Source organism: Podarcis pityusensis, assembly GCF_964106645.2.
Source record: "Podarcis pityusensis genome assembly, chromosome: 3".
In the NCBI taxonomy this organism is placed as follows: domain Eukaryota; kingdom Metazoa; phylum Chordata; class Lepidosauria; order Squamata; family Lacertidae; genus Podarcis; species Podarcis pityusensis.
The window spans coordinates 60,076,735-60,098,991 of NC_138026.1; the positions used below are offsets into that span (position 1 = coordinate 60,076,735).

Here is a 22,257-nt window from a genome sequence, read left to right on the forward strand (position 1 = left end):
TGACAGGGTTAGGGTTGTCATCATCTTCAGTAATTGTCAGCTCCCGTATCTTTTAAAAAAATGTAAATCAGGCAACCACCTACTTGGCAAGGTGTAGCATGGGAATTTCTGAGAAGACTTCTTTGTACATTGGCAACCCACTTGTTCAACCCTGTAATAAGTTGACCCCACAGTTCTACTGTTCTTTGCACAAATGCATGCCCTGTCAGTATCCTGCACTCGATCAGAAGTGTTGGGGGGGGGGGGGGAGAGGAGAATGGCAAAATCATTTCAGCCAATTCTACAGAACCCGTAGCAATTGTTCAACTAGTCTCTGGTTTGTTTGTAGTCAGCTCCCCTAGCAACTATGTATGGCAGGTATGGGGGACATTTGATTCTTCAAACATTGTTGAACTACAACTCCCAACATCCCTGGCCACTGCTCATCCTTGCTTGGGCTGATGGGACTTGTAATTCCACCAAGATCTTACAGTTTGTAGTTTGCCACATGCTATAATTTCCAGTACCCTTAGCAAACTGCAATTCCCATGATTCTTTGGAGAAGCGGGGAAATGTGCTTCTACTGTACATATGCATCCACTGTTTTTCTTCTCATTTGCATCCCTGCTTCTTCTTAACAGCTCCAAGGGTATAGTTTTAGCCTCATGACCTAACATATGTGAGGTAGGTTAGACATAACAAGGTTTTAGCCTCGTTTAATGTAGCCTGTGAGATAGGTTAGACTGAAATATGGCTATATGGATACCACTTTTCCCATTAGCCATGCTCCTGTACTTTTAGCAGCTGCCTGGCACACCAAGATTAAGGTACCTGTAGTGTTTTCCTTTCTCAGCTCTTGTCTCCATGCCAGGAAAAATTTCACTAGGGTAACTTCTGGGTGCCAGTGTACCATCAATCCAACATTCTAGAGATGCCATATCCTTTTAATTGCCTCTGCTCTAAGGCCTTTAGCAGAAGCCAACATGAAGAAGTTAAGAAGACGAAGTTGTTCTACTACTGCTTATCGTCATGTCAAGAAAAATTGTGCATGGAATATTTTAGTTTATCAAGCGCCATTTTTAACAGAAAAAGTAAGCAGTGCTATCTTGGCTAAGATCCAAGATGTAACTGAACGACTGCAAGGAATCATAAAACCCACTGACAAATACCCATTCCTCTTGGTTCATGTGGGAACCAATGACGCTGCAAGCAATAGCCTCCAGAAGATCAAAAGAGACTACGAGGCTCTGGGCAGGAAATTGAAGCAATTAAATGCACAAATTGTCATCTCATCTGTCCTCCCAGTTGAACGACGTGGCCCAGGGAGAGAGGGAAAAATAGTGGAAGTGAACAGCTGGCTTCGCAAATGGTGTAAACAGGAACGGTTTGGATTCTTAGATCACGGACTGCAGTTTCTTGAAGATGGACTTCTGGCAAGCGATGGGCTGCACCTCACAACGGTTGGGAGGAATGTTTTTGCCAAAAATCTCAGAAACCTCATCAGGAGGGCTTTAAACTGACTAATGTGGGGGAGGGAGACAGTGCTCCTGAAGGTAGGAGTCTATCAATTGATGAAGATGATCATCCAAATGTCATAGACCAAATGGAGCAAACAGCACGCAGACCTAGTGGTGGGAGGAAAAAATCCTTAAATAAGAGACACGGGGGAATGATTAATGGACTTCAATGTCTGTACACTAATGCGCAAAGCATGGGAAATAAACAAGATGAGCTTGAGCTCTTGGTACAGCAAACTAAATATGACATAATAGGCATCACTGAAACCTGGTGGGATAAGTCCCACAATTGGAATGTAATAATGGAGGGATACAATCTATTTCAGAGAAACAGACCAGACAAGAAAGGAGGAGGAGTGGCGTTATATGTCAGGGATGTGTATGCCTGTGAAGAGATCCAAGATTTAGAACCTCAAAGCCAAAGTGAGAGCATTTGGGTCAAAATTAAGGGAGAGAAGAATAACAGTGACCTCATTGTGGGAGTTTACTATAGATCCCCAAGCCAAACGGAGAACATAGATGATGCCTTCCTGGAACAGATGGCCAAGCATGCAAAAGGAAGGGAGATAGTAGTAATGGGGGACTTCAATTACCCGGATATTTGTTGGATGTCAAACTCAGCCAAGAGCATAAGGTCAAACAGATTCCTCACTGGCCTTGCAGACAACTTCATTGTCCAGAAAGTGGGAGAAGCAACAAGAGGAACAGCCATTTTAGATCTGGTCCTAACCAATGTTGATGACCTGGTTAGTGGGGTAGAAGTGGAAGGATCATTAGGCGCGAGTGATCATGCTCTTCTGAAGTTTACTATACAGCGGAAAGGAGCAGCCAAGCATACTAGGACTCAATTTCTTGACTTTAAGAAAGCCGACTTCATAAAACTTAGGGAAGTGCTGGGTGAGATCCCATGGACAGTAATACTAAAAGGAAAGGGAGTTCATGATGGCTGGGAGTTTGTTAAGAGGGAGATAGTAAAAGCACAACATCAGGCAATACCAATGAGACGGAAACATGAAAGGTGCCTAAAGAAGCCAGGGTGGCTATCTAAAGAACTTTTAACTGAGTTAAGATTAAAAAAGGATGTGTACAAAAAATGGAAAAGGGGGGAAACCACCAAAGAGGAATTCAAACAAATAGCCAGCATGTGTAGACACAAAGTCAGAAAAGCTAAAGCACAGAATGAACTCAGGCTTGCTATAGAGGTTAAAAGCAACAAAAAAGGTTTTTATGGGTATGTTCGTAGCAAAAGGAAGAACAAAGAAACAGTGGGGTCACTCAGAGGAGAAGATGGTGAAATGCAAACAGGGGACACAGAAAGGGCTGAACTCCTCAATGCCTTCTTTGCCTCAGTCTTCTCCGATAAAGAAAACAATGCCCGACCTGAAGAATTTGGAGCAAATGATTCAGCAGAGGAAACACAGCCCAGAATAACTAAGGAGATAGTACAAGAATACTTGGCTAGTTTAGATGTATTCAAGTTTCCAGGGGCAGATGAACTGCATCCAAGAGTATTAAAAGAACTGGCAGATGTGATCTCAGAATCACTGGCAGTCATCTTTGAGAATTCCTGCAGAACAGGCGAAGTCCCGGCAGACTGGAGGAGGGCAAATGTTGTCCCTATTTTCAAAAAGGGGAAAAGAGAGGACCCAAATAATTACCGCCCAGTCAGTCTGACATCAATACCAGGGAAGATTCTGGAGCAGATCATTAAGCAAACAGTCTGTGAGCACCTAGAAAGGAATGCTGTGATCACCAATAGTCAGCATGGATTTCTGAAAAATAAGTCATGTCAGACTAACCTGATCTCGTTTTTTGACAGAATTACAAGCCTGGTAGATGAAGGGAACGCAGTGGATGTAGCCTACCTTGATTTCAGCAAGGCATTTGACAAGGTGCCCCATGATATTCTTGTAAAGAAGCTGGTAAAATGTGGTCTTGACTATGCTACCACTCAGTGGATTTGTAACTGGCTGACTGACCGAACCCAAAGGGTGCTCATCAATGGTTCCTCTTCATCCTGGAGAAGAGAGACTAGTGGGGTGCCACAGGGTTCTGTCTTGGGCCCGGTCTTGTTCAACATCTTTATCAACGACTTGGATGATGGACTCAAGGGCATCCTGATCAAATTTGCAGATGACACCAAACTGGGAGGGGTGGCTAACACCCCAGAGGACAGGATCACACTTCAAAACGACCTTGACAGATTAGAGAACTGGGCAAAAACAAACAAGATGAATTTTAACAGGGAGAAATGTAAAGTATTGCACTTGGGCAAAAAAAATGAGAGGCACAAATACAAGATGGGGGACACCTGGCTTGAGAGCAGTACATGTGAAAAGAATAGGACTTCCGGGTTGGCGCCATCGCCGAATGGCGGACTCCCTCCGAGCTCCGGAGGGAGTCTGCTCGGCAGGGGCTGGGTCCTACCGCACCGGCGATGCGGGGACCCTTAAAAACCACGGCCACGAGGGTCGTGGACATGGAGACTCGGCTGGCACCGCTAGCGCCCTCCCGACTCGTGAAGGAGCCTTTTTAAAGGCTAAGGATCGGGTGCCGGGGAGAAGCGTGGTGCTTTGAGTCCTCTGCTATCCCTGCCGAGCGCAGCCGCATGCCATCCGGCGGAGAGCGCTGACTTCTTCCATTGAAAATTCGGACTTTTAGACAACAACCCGTGAGTAATTTGGAAACTGGGTTTAAAAGGAGGAAAAAAAGAATTTCTTTTTGAATTGGATACGAGCGGGGGGGGATCCAAAAAGGAAGTCAGTCCCCCCCCCTATTGTAAACCTTTCAAGACAAGGACGGGGCAACCAAGGTCCAAAAAGATTTGTATTGCTGATAAAAACTAAGAATTTCACGATGGGGAATTATAAGAACTGTGCATGAGCCAACAGTGTGACGCGGCAGCTAAAAAAGCCAATGCAATTCTGGGCTGCATCAATAGGAGTATAGCATCTAGATCAAGGGAAGTAATAGTGCCACTGTATTCTGCTCTGGTCAGACCTCACCTGGAGTACTGTGTCCAGTTCTGGGCACCACAGTTCAAGAAGGACACTGACAAACTGGAACGTGTCCAGAGGAGGGCAACCAAAATGGTCAAAGGCCTGGAAACGATGCCTTATGAGGAACGGCTAAGGGAGCTGGGCATGTTTAGCCTGGAGAAGAGGAGGTTAAGGGGTGATATGATAGCCATGTTCAAATATATAAAAGGATGTCACATAGAGGAGGGAGAAAGGTTGTTTTCTGCTGCTCCAGAGAAGCGGACACGGAGCAATGGATCCAAACTACAAGAAAGAAGATTCCACCTAAACATTAGGAAGAACTTCCTGACAGTAAGAGCTGTTCGACAGTGGAATTTGCTGCCAAGGAGTGTGGTGGAGTCTCCTTCTTTGGAGGTCTTTAAGCAGAAGCTTGACAACCATATGTCAGGAGTGCTCTGATGGTGTTTCCTGCTTGGCAGGGGGTTGGACTCGATGGCCCTTGTGGTCTCGTCCAACTCTATGATTCTATGATTCTATGATCTATACAGAGTTGTCTTCGTTCTTTCTCTTCCATCATGACTCCTGTGCTTTCAACAAATGACACGAGAAGCAGAAATTCAGGCGCTGAATCTTTCCTCAGCAAAGAGATGCCATGATAGAGGAATTTTGTCTCTACAGTGGAGATGTTAAAAGCATAAAAGACCGCCTAGAAAAAAGTTGGCATCTTTCATCCCAGTGATTACAGTTTTTAAAAAGAGACTAACTGTGTGAGTAATTTAGTTAAGGCAAATAGGGAAATCAGTTAGATAAATGGTGTGCACAGGTTTATGTCTCTTTGATTAATGAACGGGCACTGCGTGAAAAAGGGAGAGCTTGCCTGGAAAGTGGATAACCCAATTATCAGTTAAGAGTCAATCTTGGCAGGAGCAAATGAGCAAGGACATCTCCCCCGGCATTGTACTTTGCGCAATTGTACAAAACATATGTCAGCAAGTGAACCCATGCGTCTGAGGAATGGTTAGAGTGCAACAGAATGACTCACATTATTACAGTGCCATGTTTTCCATTTCCCATTTGACCCACACAGTGATGTAATCGCCATTGTTTTTCAAGAGGCTTGTTTTGCTTTTGCTTTTGTTTTCCTATGTAGATGCTTTTGGAATAATCTTGAGACAAAGCAAATCTTCTGCAAGTTATAGTACTTTAAGTTCTCATCTTTTAAATAAATGTACAAACCCGTGGCCCCAGGGCATCAACATCATTTGCGATAATATATGCATGTAGTAGTCACTTTTTTCGTGAAAAGTTGTCCAAAGTGACTTACAAAATGATACAGCCATTAAAACCAAGTAGAGAAAACAACAAAACAGAAACCTAAAAACTTATCCATTGTGTGTGTGTATGTGCACGCATGCACACACGCCAGACCTAACACAACTTGCCATACATACATAAGATGAGTCTCCTGGATCAGGCCCATGCCTCATCTAGTCCAGCATTCAGTACTCACAGTGTCCAACCAGATGCCCAGGCGAAACCTGCAAGCAGTACCTGAGCACAAGAGCACTCTCCCTTGCTGCAGTTTCCAGCAACTGGTATTCAGAAGCATACTATATCTGACCGTGGAAGCAGAGCATTGCCCCACAGTCCATGGAGGCAGAGCATAGCTTTCATCATTGATAGACTTAGATTCCATTGATTTGTCTAATCCTCTTTTAATATCATCCAAGTTGGTAGCCATCACTGCCATACCCTCAAACATGTTGACCGCAGAAACTAGGATGTGCATCTTCCTGCTCCCAGGGGCGAACAAAGGCTAACCGACACCCAGGGTGGGGCAAACCGCCAGCTGCACACGCGTTGCGCCGCTACGTATGGCACATGCGTGGTGTTGCTACGTACAGCGCATGCGTTGTACATAGCGGTTTGCCGCCGGCACCGCCCAAGCGCCATACGGACGGTGATGGGATCCTCCACATGTGGCTGTGGCAGTGCGATGGCTGCTTGCACATCTGCACCCAGGGGTGGTGGGGCAAGCACCCCACGGTGTGCATTCTTGTCACCCCTCCAGACATGGCACCTGGGGCACACCGCCACCTGCCCCCCTTGCAACGCCACTGCCTGCCCACCACGTGAGTCACATGACTCATGGGAGTTCACAAAGCCCCAAAATGCACATTTTTTAGCAAAACACCTGAGACTGCAACCTCACAGACCTTGCCAGGCTTTGGGAAGGAGACTGGAGGTCTCTAGGATTTTCCCTGCACCCTGCCTCTACCCAGGCAGCCTGGGCCCTGCTCCATTTCCAGGGCATTCCCAAATCAAATCAGAAGCCCAAATGACGTCTCTGTTTCTGGGAATGTCACGGTTGTGCTGCCTTGATGTGAGCAGAGATAGTCCTTCAGATCATGTGGCCTCAGTGCTTCCTGAGGCTCCCCATTCTTCCACCCCATCAGAGTTCCTTCCTTCCTTCCTTCCTTCCTGTTTGCTTCCTCCTCTAATTTAGCTGAGTATTTCCCCCTTCTTGGGAGGGTCAGCATTTTATTTGATATGAATGAGCTGATTCCTCCCATAGCTGTCAACTTTCAGATTTGAAAATAAGGGATCAGCAGCCTCGAAAATAAGGGATCAGCAGCCTCACCTGTCCCGGGGACAGTCTACGGGATATCTAACAATCCAGGATAGCAGCAGGAAGCAGTGGGAAATGGTCCTGGAATAAGGGAGTTTCCCGCAAAAAACGGGAAGGTTGACAGCTATGATTCCTCCCCTTATTTCCTAGTTGTAGAATTTGCTGGAGGAGGGGAGGGAGTTTTTCCTCAACTGCCTGAGAACAAATTGTGGGTGTCTGCCATGTGCATGCATGTGCGTATAAAAATAGCACACTAAAGTCAAAATTAATTACTTTCACTTGCTTTCCAAAACAGTAGCCATATTGGTCTGCCAATATGGCATGGCAAAGTAAGTCATCTCTTTTTTTGCATGGATTTATTTAGTTGTTTATAATTAACTGGCATTGTCTGATTATTCTAAGAAACCTAAAAATCATTTCAGTTTTTAAATCAGTTGCTAAAATCAGTGCCTTTTTGAACAATCCAGTCTGCTATCTTGGGTCAAAATGGCATCAAATTGTATCCAAACATAGATGAAAACCTGCTCCTTGATCTCAGCAAAATTGGCTTACCTTATTTTAAGAGGTGTTCAAATACACAGCAAACAAACAGCTTTCCAAAATATATAATAGATTTTTATTCCTAACTGTGTTGTGAAGTAAAATTCATATATAGAATTTATAAAATGCATTGACTACACATAGTTCTGAGGGAAATTGTCATAAGTTATGAACAAAGTCAAACATTCCACCAGAAAAAAATGGTCGTATCTTATCTATAAAGCTATTTGTACAATAATTTATAAAGAAACTTTCTTTCTTCACATATATTTAGGTTGTGTTCCGTAGCCCTGCAATGGGCTCTGCAAAAAGGTGCATAACTCTTTGTCTGAGATGTTCCTTTCATATCATTGAGTCTTCCATTTCATTAGTTCTCGTTGATGTGCATGTGTCATTTACAATATGTCACTTTCCATATATTTTGAAAGGTCAGAGTTCCACATCCGATAGCGGGCGCATCGAAAGGTATGCGCCCATTGCATTTGAACATTATGTGTTTAACAATGGCTCTGTTATTCAGCGGGAACACTGGACAAATTTCTTGCCCCTTGGAAGGTGGAAGTTTATGCACTTGAATGCAAACCTTAAGAAGAAAATAAGCTCTTTATGTTAGCAGCTGAATAAAAGCTCTCCCTTAGGCCACCCAGAATGCATGTTGCTGGAGCACAGCTCTCAGCTATAGATCTATCTGTTGTCATTTAACTGATGGCAAAGCTCAATCCACTCACTCTTGGGTTAACCTATTTACTGCAATGGCCCTTAGGCACTTAAAATAAAACATTTATGCTGTAAACAGGGCCCCCTAAGAGCTTTCCCCACTATTTATGGTATCCCAGAGCCTTTTCTCTGTCACATGTGCTCTACTGAAGTGTGGTTGTACGTAGGAGGAAGTCATGAGGACACCACACAGCAACTAATGTCTCAAAAACATCATATGATAGCCACTGTTAGTAGTTCCCCAATGACGCGCATATCTATAGCTATGCTGCAATTTCAATAAAAATAATATATACAATAAAAACCACATAAAATCACAGGTCATTGGCACAGATCTATCATATCCACTAGGAGACACATCATCAGTATTCTGGACCCAGTTCTGTGGAACTCTCTCCTGCTACAATTAGACATGGCCCCTCCTTATTAAACTTCTGATGCCTGGTGAATATATTATTATTATTATTATTATTATTATTATTATTATTATTGCAATTTAAGTGAGGGTTTTTTCCTGATCTTATGGTTATTTTCAACTGATTTTCTAGTAAATGTTTTATGCTTATTGTACACTGCTTAGAAACGATGTCATTGTGCAATTCGATAAACCACTAAAATAAATAAATAATCAGTAAAGCCAGCTTAATGGTTAGGAACAAGACCTCAGTAGATTCCCCATCCTTACTGCAAGACCCGTTGAAAATAATGATAAAACTCGGACTTCCGGGTTGGCGCCTCCGGCAATGGCGGAGCTCCTCCGTTTGGGAGGAACTTGCTCTGTGAAAAACAGGGTCTGACCACCACGGCGAAGGTGGAGACCCATTGAAATCACAAGCGGGAGAAGCTTGTGAACCTGGAATTCGGCTGGCACCTTTTGCGCCTCCCCTACTCGCGGGGAAACCCTGTTTTGGGGGTCCGGAGCGACGTGGGGTGAGTGGCGCGGTGCTTTGAATCGACTGCTTCTTTCACGGAGTGAAGCCGCATTGCTGTTGCCGGAGAGTGCTGACTTTTTCCTGTGGACAATTGGATTTTAAACAACTACGCGTGAGTAAAACGGAAAATTGGATTTTTAAATACTTTAATTTGGCATTGAAACGGGAAGGTTGTAAACAGGAAGTCCGCCTCCCGTTTTTGTAAATAGACTGAAGCAAAGACGTTACAAGTTAAAGCCTTTGAAAGCTTTTGGCAAAGGATTAAATTTCCACTGGTTTAAAATATAAAACCCCCCTTGGAAGCAGGAGAAGAGGGGGAAATTTTGGATCTAGTGAGCCTGCAGGAGAGAGTGAAAAATCAAATTACCACTGATCTGAACCTGGGAACGGGCTGCCAGATGACGTTTGGAGAGAGTGCATTTGACAGAACGGATTTGACAGCTAGCTAAATAAGAGTAAGATACTGTTTCCATTGTCCTTTTCTGCGCTTAAAAAAGAGGAAAAGTAACTGAAAATTTATCTTTAATGCTGAGTTGTGCCTGAAAGAACTGATACAAGTGGAGACTGTTTCCCTCTAGAGGGAGCTTTTGAAACTGTAATAGGACTGTAACTGGGGGATTTCCAGCTGCAGATAAGGATTCTGAGAACCAGAGAGCGACCTTGGACCATTTAAAAATGTTGATAGGAGAGGCCATTGTGACTGTTTTATGCAAGATAAGCTGTTCGCTGGGATAACTTCACAAGAAGATGGATGACATGACTTTTAAAATTGATAATTTGGAACAGAAAGTGACCAAATTTTTTTAAAATAATATTTATTGATAATTTCAAAATTACAAGAGAAATAAAAAATAAAAAACAACACTACAATACAAAAAAAGAAAAAAGAAAAAGAAGACAATAAAAAAAGAAAAGCACAAAATATGAAAACCAATACGACAATACAGCAATAAAAAAAGTAAAAAAGAAGAAAAAAGGAAAAAAACACAAATCCCAAATTGCATATCCATAATTTCCATTTGCTTGTTTCATTGACCTCCTCACACCTCCGTTTTTGTGTTCTAGTTTAGTAATTATTTCAGCAAATTCTTTCCATCTTTCTCAATTTTTGTTATAAAATTTATCTTAACAAAGTGACCAATTTGAGTCAAAAAGCGAACACCAACACAGAAATAATTCAGGACTTGGTACAGGAATCCATGTTGGCAGGACAAATGGTGGAGGAGAAGGAGGAGAAGGAGAATGCTGCTGTTGTTGAACATAAAATAATACAAGTGAGATCTGTGGCTTTACAGAAGCAAATTGAGGACTATAAGTTGAATCTAGGAAAAGTCAGACTTTGAGGAATGGATCCCGGTTTGGATTAAAGAAGGAAAGTTGGAAAGAGCCCTCTATGCAGGGATTAACTGACTTTTGGGACATGGACTCGGGCCTGGAGGAGATTGAAGTTTTGGGGGCCTTTGGACTTGGAGGAATCCTGAAATATGCCCTGAAATACTTTATGGACTGTAGCTTTAACTATGGAAATTTAGCTGAGTTGTTCAGAAGGAAGAAAAGGATTGACAGGTTGGAGTTTCCCCGAGATTTGCTCTTTAGCATTAAAGAAAATGAAGAAGACCTGCAGAAGGGAATTGGAAAAGAGTTAAGAGCCTCGGATATAAGATCACCAGGTTGATGGACTTTATGGAGCTGACGGAAAGGACTGGCAGAATCCGAAACCTGGGAGAGGAGATGGTGGAAGAAGATTGGAAAATTTAAAGTTTATATATAGACTTATGGTAAAACTAATGAGTGATAGAAAAATGGTGGAATGATTTTTTGTATTTTTTATTTTTTATGGGCTTAGTAGAAATGTTATAAGGAGTTAAGCATATATAAGTATTTTAGTTTTAATGGAAAATAAGGTTAAAAAATACGTTATTTACAATATTACAGAAAATGGAGAAAGATGGAAAGGATTTGCTGAAACAATTAATAGAAGTGGAATACAAAAAGGGAGGTGAGAGGAGGTCGAGGAAACAAGGGAATGAAAGATAGAGTATGGAAAAGATATGATGTATGTTTTTAAATTGTTTTTGTTTTGTTTCATTTAGGGTTAAGGCTAGTTTAGTTTAATGTGTTTACTTTTGAGTTTAGGGTGTGTTTTGTATTGTCTATATATTGTATGGTATTGTTTTTTTCTTTTTTCTTTTTTCTTTTGTTTTTCCCCCCTGTTCTTTCCTTTCTTGTTCTTTTTCTCTTTTTGTAATCTATAAAAGTAATAAATATTATTTAAAAAAAGAAAAGAAAAGAAAATAATGATAAAACTGTCCTGTTGCAAACAGGACCTGAACGTTATATTTTTCTCCAACAGACTAAAGGTAGCATTTCTTCACCTCTGTGATACAATAGACGGCATCACAAGCAATAAAATTGCTGGAGGAATTCAGAGTTAAAATTCATGCTGTACTGTATCATATGCAGTACACAAAAGCCCATGGCATCCATATAACATTATTTTGGACTAGTCCTGCCTTCTATATGGCCATATGCCCATTCTGTATTTAGTATTTATTTTACAATTTGTACTTTCTCCCTTTTATGATCTGCCATCTTTCCGTCACCATTTAAATGTGCTTCTGATGTGATTGCAGCCAACAGATCAAATTAATCCTGCTGATTGATAGTCATACCGGTGTGTCTTGTCAGAAGCAGGCTGCCTGCTTAGTAAGAATTGAATCAAGTGCATCTGCATGTCAGTTTAATACCTGCTGATGTTAAGAGTATAACCAGTTTTCTGAAAAATGGCCACCTTTGATTTTCATCTCTGTAAGAAAGTAGCAATGCACTCCATTGCGGTTTCCCCGTTTCCTTCAGGGACAGCAATTCTGCCATCAATTCTGATCATGTGACTGTGCCTCATCGTTTTCTGCTGCTCTGCTCACAGTGAGGACTAAGGCTGCAATCCTGTGCTCTGTTACCCAGAAATAAGACGTGTTTCTGAAAACACATTATACTAAGTATGAAAATGCATGCACAGTTATTTTGCTGATTATTCATTTAAGGTGCTGGTATTGACCTATATGTGTATGTGTAAGTGTACACACACACAGAGAGAGAGAGAGAGAGAGAGAGAGAGAGAGAGAGAGAGAGAGAGAGAATGTGAATACCTGGATGCCAACATTCAAGTTCGGGCCAACTACTCTTTGGTAAAAGAACTCCAGCATTTAAACTCACAAAATATGCAGCAAAGTAAAGCATTGGATTATAGACTGTTAGGCCTTTAGAATATGCTCTCCTAAGAGAGTTCTAAAATGTCCCCTTAAATGGTTTCTTTCCAAAACATAGGAAAAAGACCACACATCTGATAAGTTAAAGACTGGTTTACTTACAAACTCTTCAAAGGTCAAAGGTCTGGTTCATGTGCTTCAGAAAGCTGCACAGGCAGCTTAGTTACAAAGTGGCAAAAGTTTGTAAATATTGGTATCGGAACACAGGAATGGCCATAGAGAGGCACAAAGTTGAGCTGGAACAACCAGCCCGAACCTCATCACATGCTGAGCTTTTCAGGTAGATTGGATGAGGAACAACAGGCTTGAGTACCTATTTCCTCCCACGATAAGGGAAGTGGACATAGATGTAAGAGTGTTCTCACATGTCACTGCAGGTATCATTGAGCTTATTCCATGCAGTCATACAAATGATATTAATAGGGAATAGGAAGTGGACCAGAGGCATTTTAAAATCAAATACACACAGCATTTGTGCAGAAAGTAAAAACCAACTTTTACAGAGTGAATGGGTTAGGCAGTTCTAGGGATGGAAAAATACTTCAAATTCAGTCTCTCTCCATTTTTCATGTTTCCAGTCTTATGTTCAGCTTTCCACATTTCTGCAGCAATTTGCATATATATATATATATATATATATATTCCTCATGAAAATGTTAAGCATTTTAGCATGACTGTCAAATGAACACATTTTTAATGCCGTTTTGAATAATAGAAGCCTTCTGTGATTTTCTCTAATGTATTTTTGCATACATTACCTTCACCCATATATGCATTTTTATGTACACTTGCCCCAAATCTATATATCTCCATTGGTTAGAGAGCAGCATTGCAAAATTCAGAGAAGGATAGGTGGTGTGTGTGTGTGTGTGTGTGTGTGTGTGTGTGTTTGTGTTGGTTAAAAACGTGAATTTGGTAGTTTCTCATCAAAGTGCAAACCAAATAGAATTTCTCCTCCATTCCTGGGCATTCTGCAAAGGACTTTGGGTGCACGAGAAAGAAAAGAGTAAAACAAGTTACTTAGCATGTGAAGGGTGACTTTGCACCTCCCATTTCAAAGATCAGTAGGCTGCTTTCACATTCACTTCCATGCTGCTTGCCATGAAAGTGGCAACTGGACTTTGCTCAGGGCATGACACTGCCCAGGCCCCTAGAATGAGCTGCTCGTACCAATTGCTTAAACACTAAAGTAGTTACTGAAGCTTTTAATAACTGCTCTGTCATCTGGGAGGGGGAGATATTTCCATTTGTCACAACACAAACAACACAGCCTCATGGCCACTGGCGGAGGAAGAGGAGTGCTGGGGGAGCGCACTGCCCCCGGCAGCGCGATCCCAGTTGGGTGCCATTACGACTGCCCCCCTGCCCGTGCTGGGCACCACGCCCCCTCATGAGGCGCACCATGCCCCCAGGACACACGCCAGTCCTGCCCTCACCTGCTCTCCACCCCCCAGTGCCGAAACATGAAGCTCCGCCACTGCTCGTGGCACCTTAACAGCAAACATGTTTACAGTGGTGCCTCGCAAGACGAAATTAATCCGTTCCGCGAGTCTCTTTGTCTTGCGGTTTTTTCGTCTTGCGAAGCACGGCTATTAGCGGCTTAGCGGCTATTAATGGCTTAGCGGCTTAGCGGCTTAGCGGATATTAACGGCTTAGCGGCTTTAAGAAAAAGGAAACAAACTCGCAAGAACTCGCAAGACGTTTCGTCTTGCGAAGCAAGCCCATAGGGAAATTCGTCTTGCGGAATGACTCAAAAAACGGAAAACTCTTTCGTCTAGCGAGTTTTTCATCTAGTGAGGCATTCGTCTTGCGGGGCACCACTGTATCCTGGTGCACATTTATGCCAGGATAAATCTGTTTGCCACAAGACTTGCTTGTTTTTGAACAGAGATGTGTCCTTTCGGGTAATCTTGCTATTATGTGACAGGTGGCATTCTAATTCATCTCCTTTATGCCTCAGGAATGGTATATGTGACTAATGTAAACAAACAAGTAAATAAATGCCCATTCTCTTTCTTTTTCACCAGTAGCAGCTGATACTAGGAATTTTTAGAAATATTTTTTCCCATTATTATTGTATTTTAGGGCAACCTAGATGTTAAACAGCACACATTTACAGCACATTCCCATCCTGTTTTGTTTAAGGAAAAGTTACTGGGGATGTGGGGAGCTACAACAGTGGAATGGCTTATGGGGCTGCCTGCCTAAACCACAAGCAGTTCCTTCAGCTCATTTTCTGCTCAGAATCACACACACACCCCAGCTGCTTTTCCACACAGGAGGGAAGAGATGTGGGTAACCTGACTGGAGGGGGAGGAGGGGAAAACAGCTTCCTCCTTCTGCCCCTAGCTGTCAAATTTTCCCTTTTCTTGTGAGGAATCCTATTCGGAATAAGGGAATATCCCTTTAAAAAAGGGAAACATTGACAGCTATGCTTCTGCCCCGCCTCTGCTTCAAGCTGCAACGTTGGAGGATGCTTTTGGCTTTGAAAAAGTCAGAGAGTAGTTACACGTGACGATGGAGGTTTAGTCTGTCTCTTAGTGCCACATTGAACTCTGAAGCAATTCCAGGACACTTTCCTAACACTTTGGACAGATGGCAGTTTTCCTTTGGAAAGTGTTACTCATCAGTGCAATCTTGCAAATCATTATCTTTCACTCCTGCCTTGCACTTATTGAGCCCAGGTGAGAGGGCAGCGAAGAAGAGAAAACCAACATTAGTTCTCCCATTTCAATAACGTTTTTCCCTTTCTAAAATTTATTTATTCATTCATTCATTCATTCATTTATACTTCTTTGAAGGATGCCAATGTCCTTCTCAGTGGTAGTAGTAAAAATGAAGACACTTTCCTGCCCATTGTAAGCACATCAAAAGTCACCCTCCTCTGTTAACATTTGCATGATGATTGACATTTCAGTGCTCATTCTGAACCAGATCTAGAGCCACCATAGCTCAAAGGATTCAGTTCCTTCCATTGGTCTTTTTGTTAGAAAGTAACATGTATGCACTGCAGCACAGTGTTGCCGTGTGGTGGACTGTTGTTCAGGACCTCAGCCACCCCATTCCATCTCCTCTCATCATAGGGCCACAGAACACATTCAGTCTGCTGCACTGGGTTTTTGGCCCCATCCACTGGGTTTTTGGCCCCATCCACCATGCTTCCCCCATAACATTTTCACTGTGCATCTGCAAGCCTTGGTGTTCCCCATGCCTTTTGATACCCTCCCCTTCTGGGTGGGTGGCAATGCCATTCTCCCCCCGAAGATTGGAAGTAGATGGAATGATAACAGAGACCACTGAGTAATTACACCAAGCCCTAGTGGAACTGCCGTATTCATTTATTCATCCCTCAGCCCCATTTCTAGGTTACCCTTCAGCCTAAAGCATTCCAGGGCAGAATACAGCTAATTCAATACTATACGTTCTGCACAACATTAAAACCATAAAGTGATTAAAGGTCATTTTGGTTTCGTAATGCACATCAATGAGAGGAGCAAAGCTTTGAAGCAAGCCCCCCAAGGGTTCTGAATGAAATGGGGAGTTCATCTGAAAGACTGAACTGGGCTGCAAAGTGGGAGGCCTTGCACAGCTCTAGTTAAATGTACCAATGTACCATTGATACAGCACTTCATCATAACAACTATTTTCTTTTCAATGAAATAAATTGAAAAATGCATTTACAGGTGGGTTATTTTATTAAAACCAAACAAAACATTGAAATGTAATTGTGTCCATTTTATAGGCATCTTTTCTTCTGGAGACTGAGTGACTCTCAATACAAATGTGAATACAGTCCCCCCCCCCCCCATGAAATGGATATCACTGAGCTGGTTAACACTGCTGTTCATGGATTGTGAATGTTTCTTTAGATATATCCTGCATTATCAAAAAAGTAAGCCAGCAAAACACACTGGGTTCATTTTTCCTTGAACCCCACCCACTTTCTGCCCCCTTTTAAATTTTCGATTTTTTTGCACCATATGTAAAGATGAATGAGCACAAGTTAAATGTGTGTAAGTTGCAGGCTTGCTGTACTATTTGAATAATGGTTCATAAACATGCAACGTTCCCAAAATGAAACACATGACAACTCATGGTGAGGCATTCATCTTCTAATAATGAATTGACTGTTTTTGCTTTCTGAGCATGACTATTCTCATAATAAATAAACCACTTCATGGCATGCATTTATCAAAATATTTGCCTTTGTATGCGTTTTTCTGCTCTTATTGACAGATAGTGACAATGGGAAGCGGCAGCTTTCATAATGGGCTTTTACAGTATTACCTATTTCCAGACAAATGCAGAGCATATTCTCATATGAAACATGGCAGAACAACCTGATTGTTAAAGCAAGCTGAATGCCCTTGTGCAGTAACATTTGGGTTAGAGCTCTACTGAAAGGTATTTTGGTGGTGTGTGAGAATCTTTCCTCCTCAGAGTAAAGTGATCAGAGAAACTGAACCTCTATTATGAAATATTAACAGACTTTAAATAATTAACATGCTATTGGTGGAATTTGATCATCATCCCCCAATGTACACAATTGATTCCATCACCACACTTAATCCCTTTGACCCACTGGAAACTTACCTGTGTGTGGTAGTTTGAGAACCTTTTTCTTAAAAGAAAGAAAGAAAGGCACTCATTCAACAAGGAATCCAACATTGCATATAGATCCCTTTGGGGATGAATGCATTTCTTACTATTTATTCATTACAACTATCAGTGTACTGCAGATTATTCTCAATGTGATACACTATGTGCCATTTCACACTGAAAAATGATAAGTACCTGATCACTAACTTTCCATTATGCTGCAACACAGCAATAACTCAGGGCCATTCCAGATTATTTGTTTATTGTGTAAAGAATGTGGAGTCTTAGCAAGGAATACAAATGTTTCTTGCTCTGCCACCTGTATCCCAAAAAAGGAGAGATACTAAAATAATCTCTTGGGCTAGATACAGTGTATGTGGATTTGGCTCCTGGCATTCCCTGCCCCACAGTATTTTGACAAATACTGCTGCTTCTGTAAATATATTAACTTAACCTGGCCTGCCTCACAGGGCTATTGCAAATATAGAAGGAAGAGGAGAGGGAAACAAACGCAATCTTGAGCTCCTGCATAGAATAAGGTAAAGGTAAAGGGACCCCTGACCATTAGGTCCAGTCGTGACTGACACTGGGGTTTCTGACTCTTGCTTTATTGGCCGAGGGAGCCAGCGTACAGCTTCTGGATCATGTGGCCAGCATGACTAAGCCGCTTCTGGTGAACCAGAGCAGTACATGGAAATGCCGTTTACCTTCCCGCCGGAGCGGTACCTATTTATCTACTTGCACTTTGACATGCTTTCAAACTGCTAGGTTGGCAGGAGCAGGGACCGAGCAATGGGAGCTCACCCCGTCACGGGGATTCGAACCACCGACCTTCTGATCGGCAAGTCCTAGGCTCTGTGGTTTAACCCACAGCACCACCCACATCCCCTGCGTAGAATAGCAAGATACAAATACATCTTACACAGCTAAACTTGAACTGCAGGAGGCAGAGATGACTTCAAAAGAGATTAGACAAATTCATAGAGGATAGCACCTTAGAGACCAACTAAGTTTGTTATTCAGGTGGTACGCAATTTAACGGAACCACCTTTACCACCGGGGCCTTGTAAAGACCCCAAGATCTCCTGCAACGATTTTGCAAAGTTTTTTGCAGATAAAATCACTCACATTTGGAAGGAGCTAGACACCACCGTGGGAGCAGGGCTGGGGCGGGAGAGTGCTAGAGCTCTGTCTGGTCAAGTTGCATGGAATCAATTTCAATCCGTTACCGCCGAGGATGTGGACAGGCTGCTTGGACGCGTGAAACCAACCACCTGTCTCCTTGATCCTTGCCCATCCTGGCTAATAAAAGCAAGCCGGGAAGGGCTGGGCGATGGGCTCTGGGGGTGGTGAATGCTTCCCTCTGTGAGGGAACATTTCCAGATCCACTGAAAGAGGCGGTCATTAAACCGCTTCTTAAAAATCCATCTTTAGACCCGGCCAGTATGGCCAACTATCGCCCAGTCTCAAATCTTCCATTCTTGGGCAAGGTGATTGAGCGAGTGGTTGCTGAACAACTCCAGGCACGCCTGAAGGATGCGGACCATTTGGATCCCTTCCAATCAGGGTTCAGGCCTCATCATGGGACTGAAACTGCCTTGGTCGCACTGGTTGATGATCTCCGGCGGGCTAGGGACAAAGGTGAGAGTTGTTTCCTAGTTCTGCTGGATCTCTCAGCGGCCTTTGATACAATCAACCATAACATCCTTCTGGACTGTCTAGAGGGGTTGGGAGCTGGAGGCACTGTTATACAGTGGTTTCGCTCCTTCCTCCTGGGCCGTGTTCAGAAAGTGGGGGGGGGGTGAGTGTTCAGACCCTTGGGCCCTCACTTGTGGGGTGCCTCAGGGTTCCGTCCTCTCCCCCATGCTTTTTAACATCTATATGAAGCCGCTGGGAGAGATCATCAGGGGGTTTGGACTGGGTGTCCATCAATATGCAGATGATACCCAGCTCTACCTCTCTTTCAAATCAGAACCAGTGAAGGCAGTGAAGGTCCTGTGTGAGTGCCTGGAGGCAGTTGGAGGATGGATGGCGGCTAATGGATTGAAGTTGAATCCTGACAAGACAGAAGTATTGTTTTTTGGGGGACAGGGGGCGGGCTGGTGAGGATGACTCCCTGGTCCTGAATGGGGTAACTGTGCCCCTGAAGGACCAGGTGTGCAGCCTGGGAGTCATTTTGGACTCACAGCTGTCCATGGAGGCGCAGGTCAATTCTGTATCCAGGGCAGCTGTCTACCAACTCCACCTGGTACGCAGGCTGAGACCCTACCTGCCCGCGGACTGTCTCGCCAGAGTGGTGCATGCTCTAGTTATCTCCCGCTTCGACTACTGCAATGCGCTCTACGTGGGGCTACCTTTGAAGGTGACTCGGAAACTACAACTAATCCAGAATGCGGCAGCTAGACTGGTGACTGGGGGCGGCCGCCGAGACCACATAAGGTCATGAAAGACCTACATTGGCTCCTACGTTTCTGAGCACAATTCAAAGTGCTGGTGTTGACCTTTAAAGCCCTAAATGGCCTCAGCCCAGTATACCTGAAGGAGCGTCTCCACCCCCATCGTTCTGCCCAGACACTGAGGTCCAGCGCCGAGGGCCTTCTGGCGGTTCCCTCATTGCGAGAAGCAAAGCTACAGGGAACCAGGCAGAGGGCCTTCTCGGTAGTGGCGCCCGCCCTGTGGAACGCCCTCCCATCAGATGTCAAAACGATAAACAACTACCTGACATTCAGAAGACATCTTAAGGCAGCCCTGTTCAGGGAAGTTTTTAATGTATGATATTTTAGTGTTTCTGGTTTCTATGGAAGCCGCCCAGAGTGGCTGGGGAAACCCAGCCAGATGGGCGGGGTACAAATAATAAATTAGTAGTAGTAGTAGTAGTAGTAGTAGTAGTAGTAGTATGAGCTTTCGTGTGCATGCACACTGTCAATGACTACCAGTCACAATGGCTTTGCTCTGCCTCTACGATCGGAGGCCATATGCTTCTGAATACCAGTTGCTAGAAATTGCAGGAGGGGAAGGTGCTGCGTTGCTCAGCTCCTGCTTTTTGCAGGCGTCTCATAGCATCTTGTTGGTCACAGTGAGAACATGATGCTGGACCAGAGGAGCCACTGGCCTGATTCAGCAGCCTCGCCTTATGTCATGTCTTATATTCTTATGTAATGTCATTTGTAGATCAGAAAGTCAGAAAAGCAGCCTCCTTGCTTTACCTGCAGCGTTTTATGGTCTCGATATTTACAGTAAAATAACAAAACAAACAAAGCGAAAGTTTGCCAACACCAAGCAAGTAGCTGTGTGGGGTTTCACTGCTTTGGTGTCTGAATTACCAACTCAGAGGTATTACAGTAGTCACATACAGTGGTACCTCAGGTTACAGACGCTTCAGGTTACAGACGCTTCAGGTTACAGACTCTGCTAACCCAGAAATAGTACCTCAGGTTAAGAACTTTGCTTCAGGATGAGAACAGAAATCTCATGGCGGCGGCGCGGCGGCGGCAGGAGGCCCCAGTAGCTAAAGTGGTGCTTCAGGTTAAGAACAGTTTCAGGTTAAGAACGGACCTCCAGAATGAATTAAGTTCTTAACCTGAGGTACCACTGTACAACCTTCAGTGTGGGAAATAGCAGGATACATACAAACAAATATTTATTAAACAGATACCCTGGTCTTGCTCCAGAGCATCTTTCACCCGGGCACCTTAAAAGACCCAAGACCTTCTTAGCTTTAGTAGTAGAACCAGGCTATATGCCTTCTGACCATTCTCTGGGTGGAGGCCATAGATACACCATACATTTAAAGCACAGTTATACCACTTTAACAATCACATGGCATCCTAGGAACTGTATCTGGGGACTGGCAGCAGCTCTCCAGGGTCTCAGGCAGGTGCCTCTCCCAGCTCTACCTGGAAAGGCCAGGAATTGAACATGGGACTTTCTGCATGCAGAGCAGATGCTCTGCCACATACTCACTGGTACAGAAAGCTGACAGGCTGCAAACAACTTGTATCCTTGGGGACATATGTAAGCGAAAGCAAAGGAATTGTAGCCCATAGCTTAACTTTACATTAGAACTGCAATTTCCACCCTCCCTTCCCTACAGGTGGGCGGGTTTGCAGCACCGAGCAGGGGCTCACCTGGACGGGTGCCTCCCACCTGCTTGGGTTGGCCTTTGACCCACCCTCGGCCAGGAAGGATAATGGACGGCCGGCCGAGGGTGGGGCTAAGGCCAAAGAAAAGAGGCTGACCCTTTTGACCAAGCCTCACTTGGTTTTCTTCCATCCAGGATCACCCAGCCACCCTTCCTCAAATTAATAATTTCTTTCCTCCAAATAATTTCATCCTAGGTCAGCGGTCATCAAGTTAACGATACCTTTTCCTTACTTTTTCCTTCCAGGTCAGCGGGCGCTGCTGCGGTCGTAAGATGGTTGCTGTATTCAGAACTGGGAAGGAATTTTCACTGCATTGGCAGGTTTCGCCTTCCCCATAGCATTTCGTCACAACTTTGACGGTTTTAGGCCTTGGCAAGGTATCCTTTAGTCTATCATCAAGTCAGGGGGGATGCATTCGTGCTCCCTTCCCATGCAGCAGCACTTGCAGGGCCCGTTAAAGGGCAAAACCGGGAATCCCTAGCCCTAGAGCGGCGGCATGTAGGTCAAACTCCCGGGAGTTTGTGCTTTACAGTCCCCTTCCCACTGCACCTCATCAGCCTGCATATCCTCAGCCAGATGGGCTGAGAGGGTTACCTGCCAAGGCCTGTGTCAAGTTTCCCACTTCTGAAGCTCAATAAAGTTGTGGCCAATTTGAACCCATACTCTGGTCTCTGGTCTAATTCTTTGGGGGAAAGGGTAGGCACCACAGACAGGGTTTAGTGCGTGTGCCCACAAACATTTGCATCCATTTCAAGCTCCATTGAAATGGATGAGGGCTGTGTAGAAACAGCATTGTGCTACTGGGTCCTTGGCCCACTCAGCTGAATAAAAAAACAGATTACCAGCAGATTATGAAGCAGAATAATAGCCTATGAAATGCTCTCTCAGTCCCTTTCTATTGTCTCCTTCCTGCTCGCATTCCAGGCACCCTTTGTAATGATTGAATTATTTTGTC

At 43.8% G+C, this 22,257-nt stretch overlaps 1 long non-coding RNA gene across 1 annotated transcript in view; it reads left to right on the top strand.

Moving 5' to 3' along the window:
• Window positions 1-21,962, top strand: part of LOC308473934 — a 391,929-nt gene extending 369,967 nt beyond the window's left edge. The window contains exon 2 of the long non-coding RNA XR_013984420.1: window positions 21,548-21,962. This is a non-coding gene — a long non-coding RNA (uncharacterized lncRNA). The remainder of the gene's footprint in view (window positions 1-21,547) is intronic.
• Window positions 21,963-22,257: the final 295 nt, after the last annotated feature.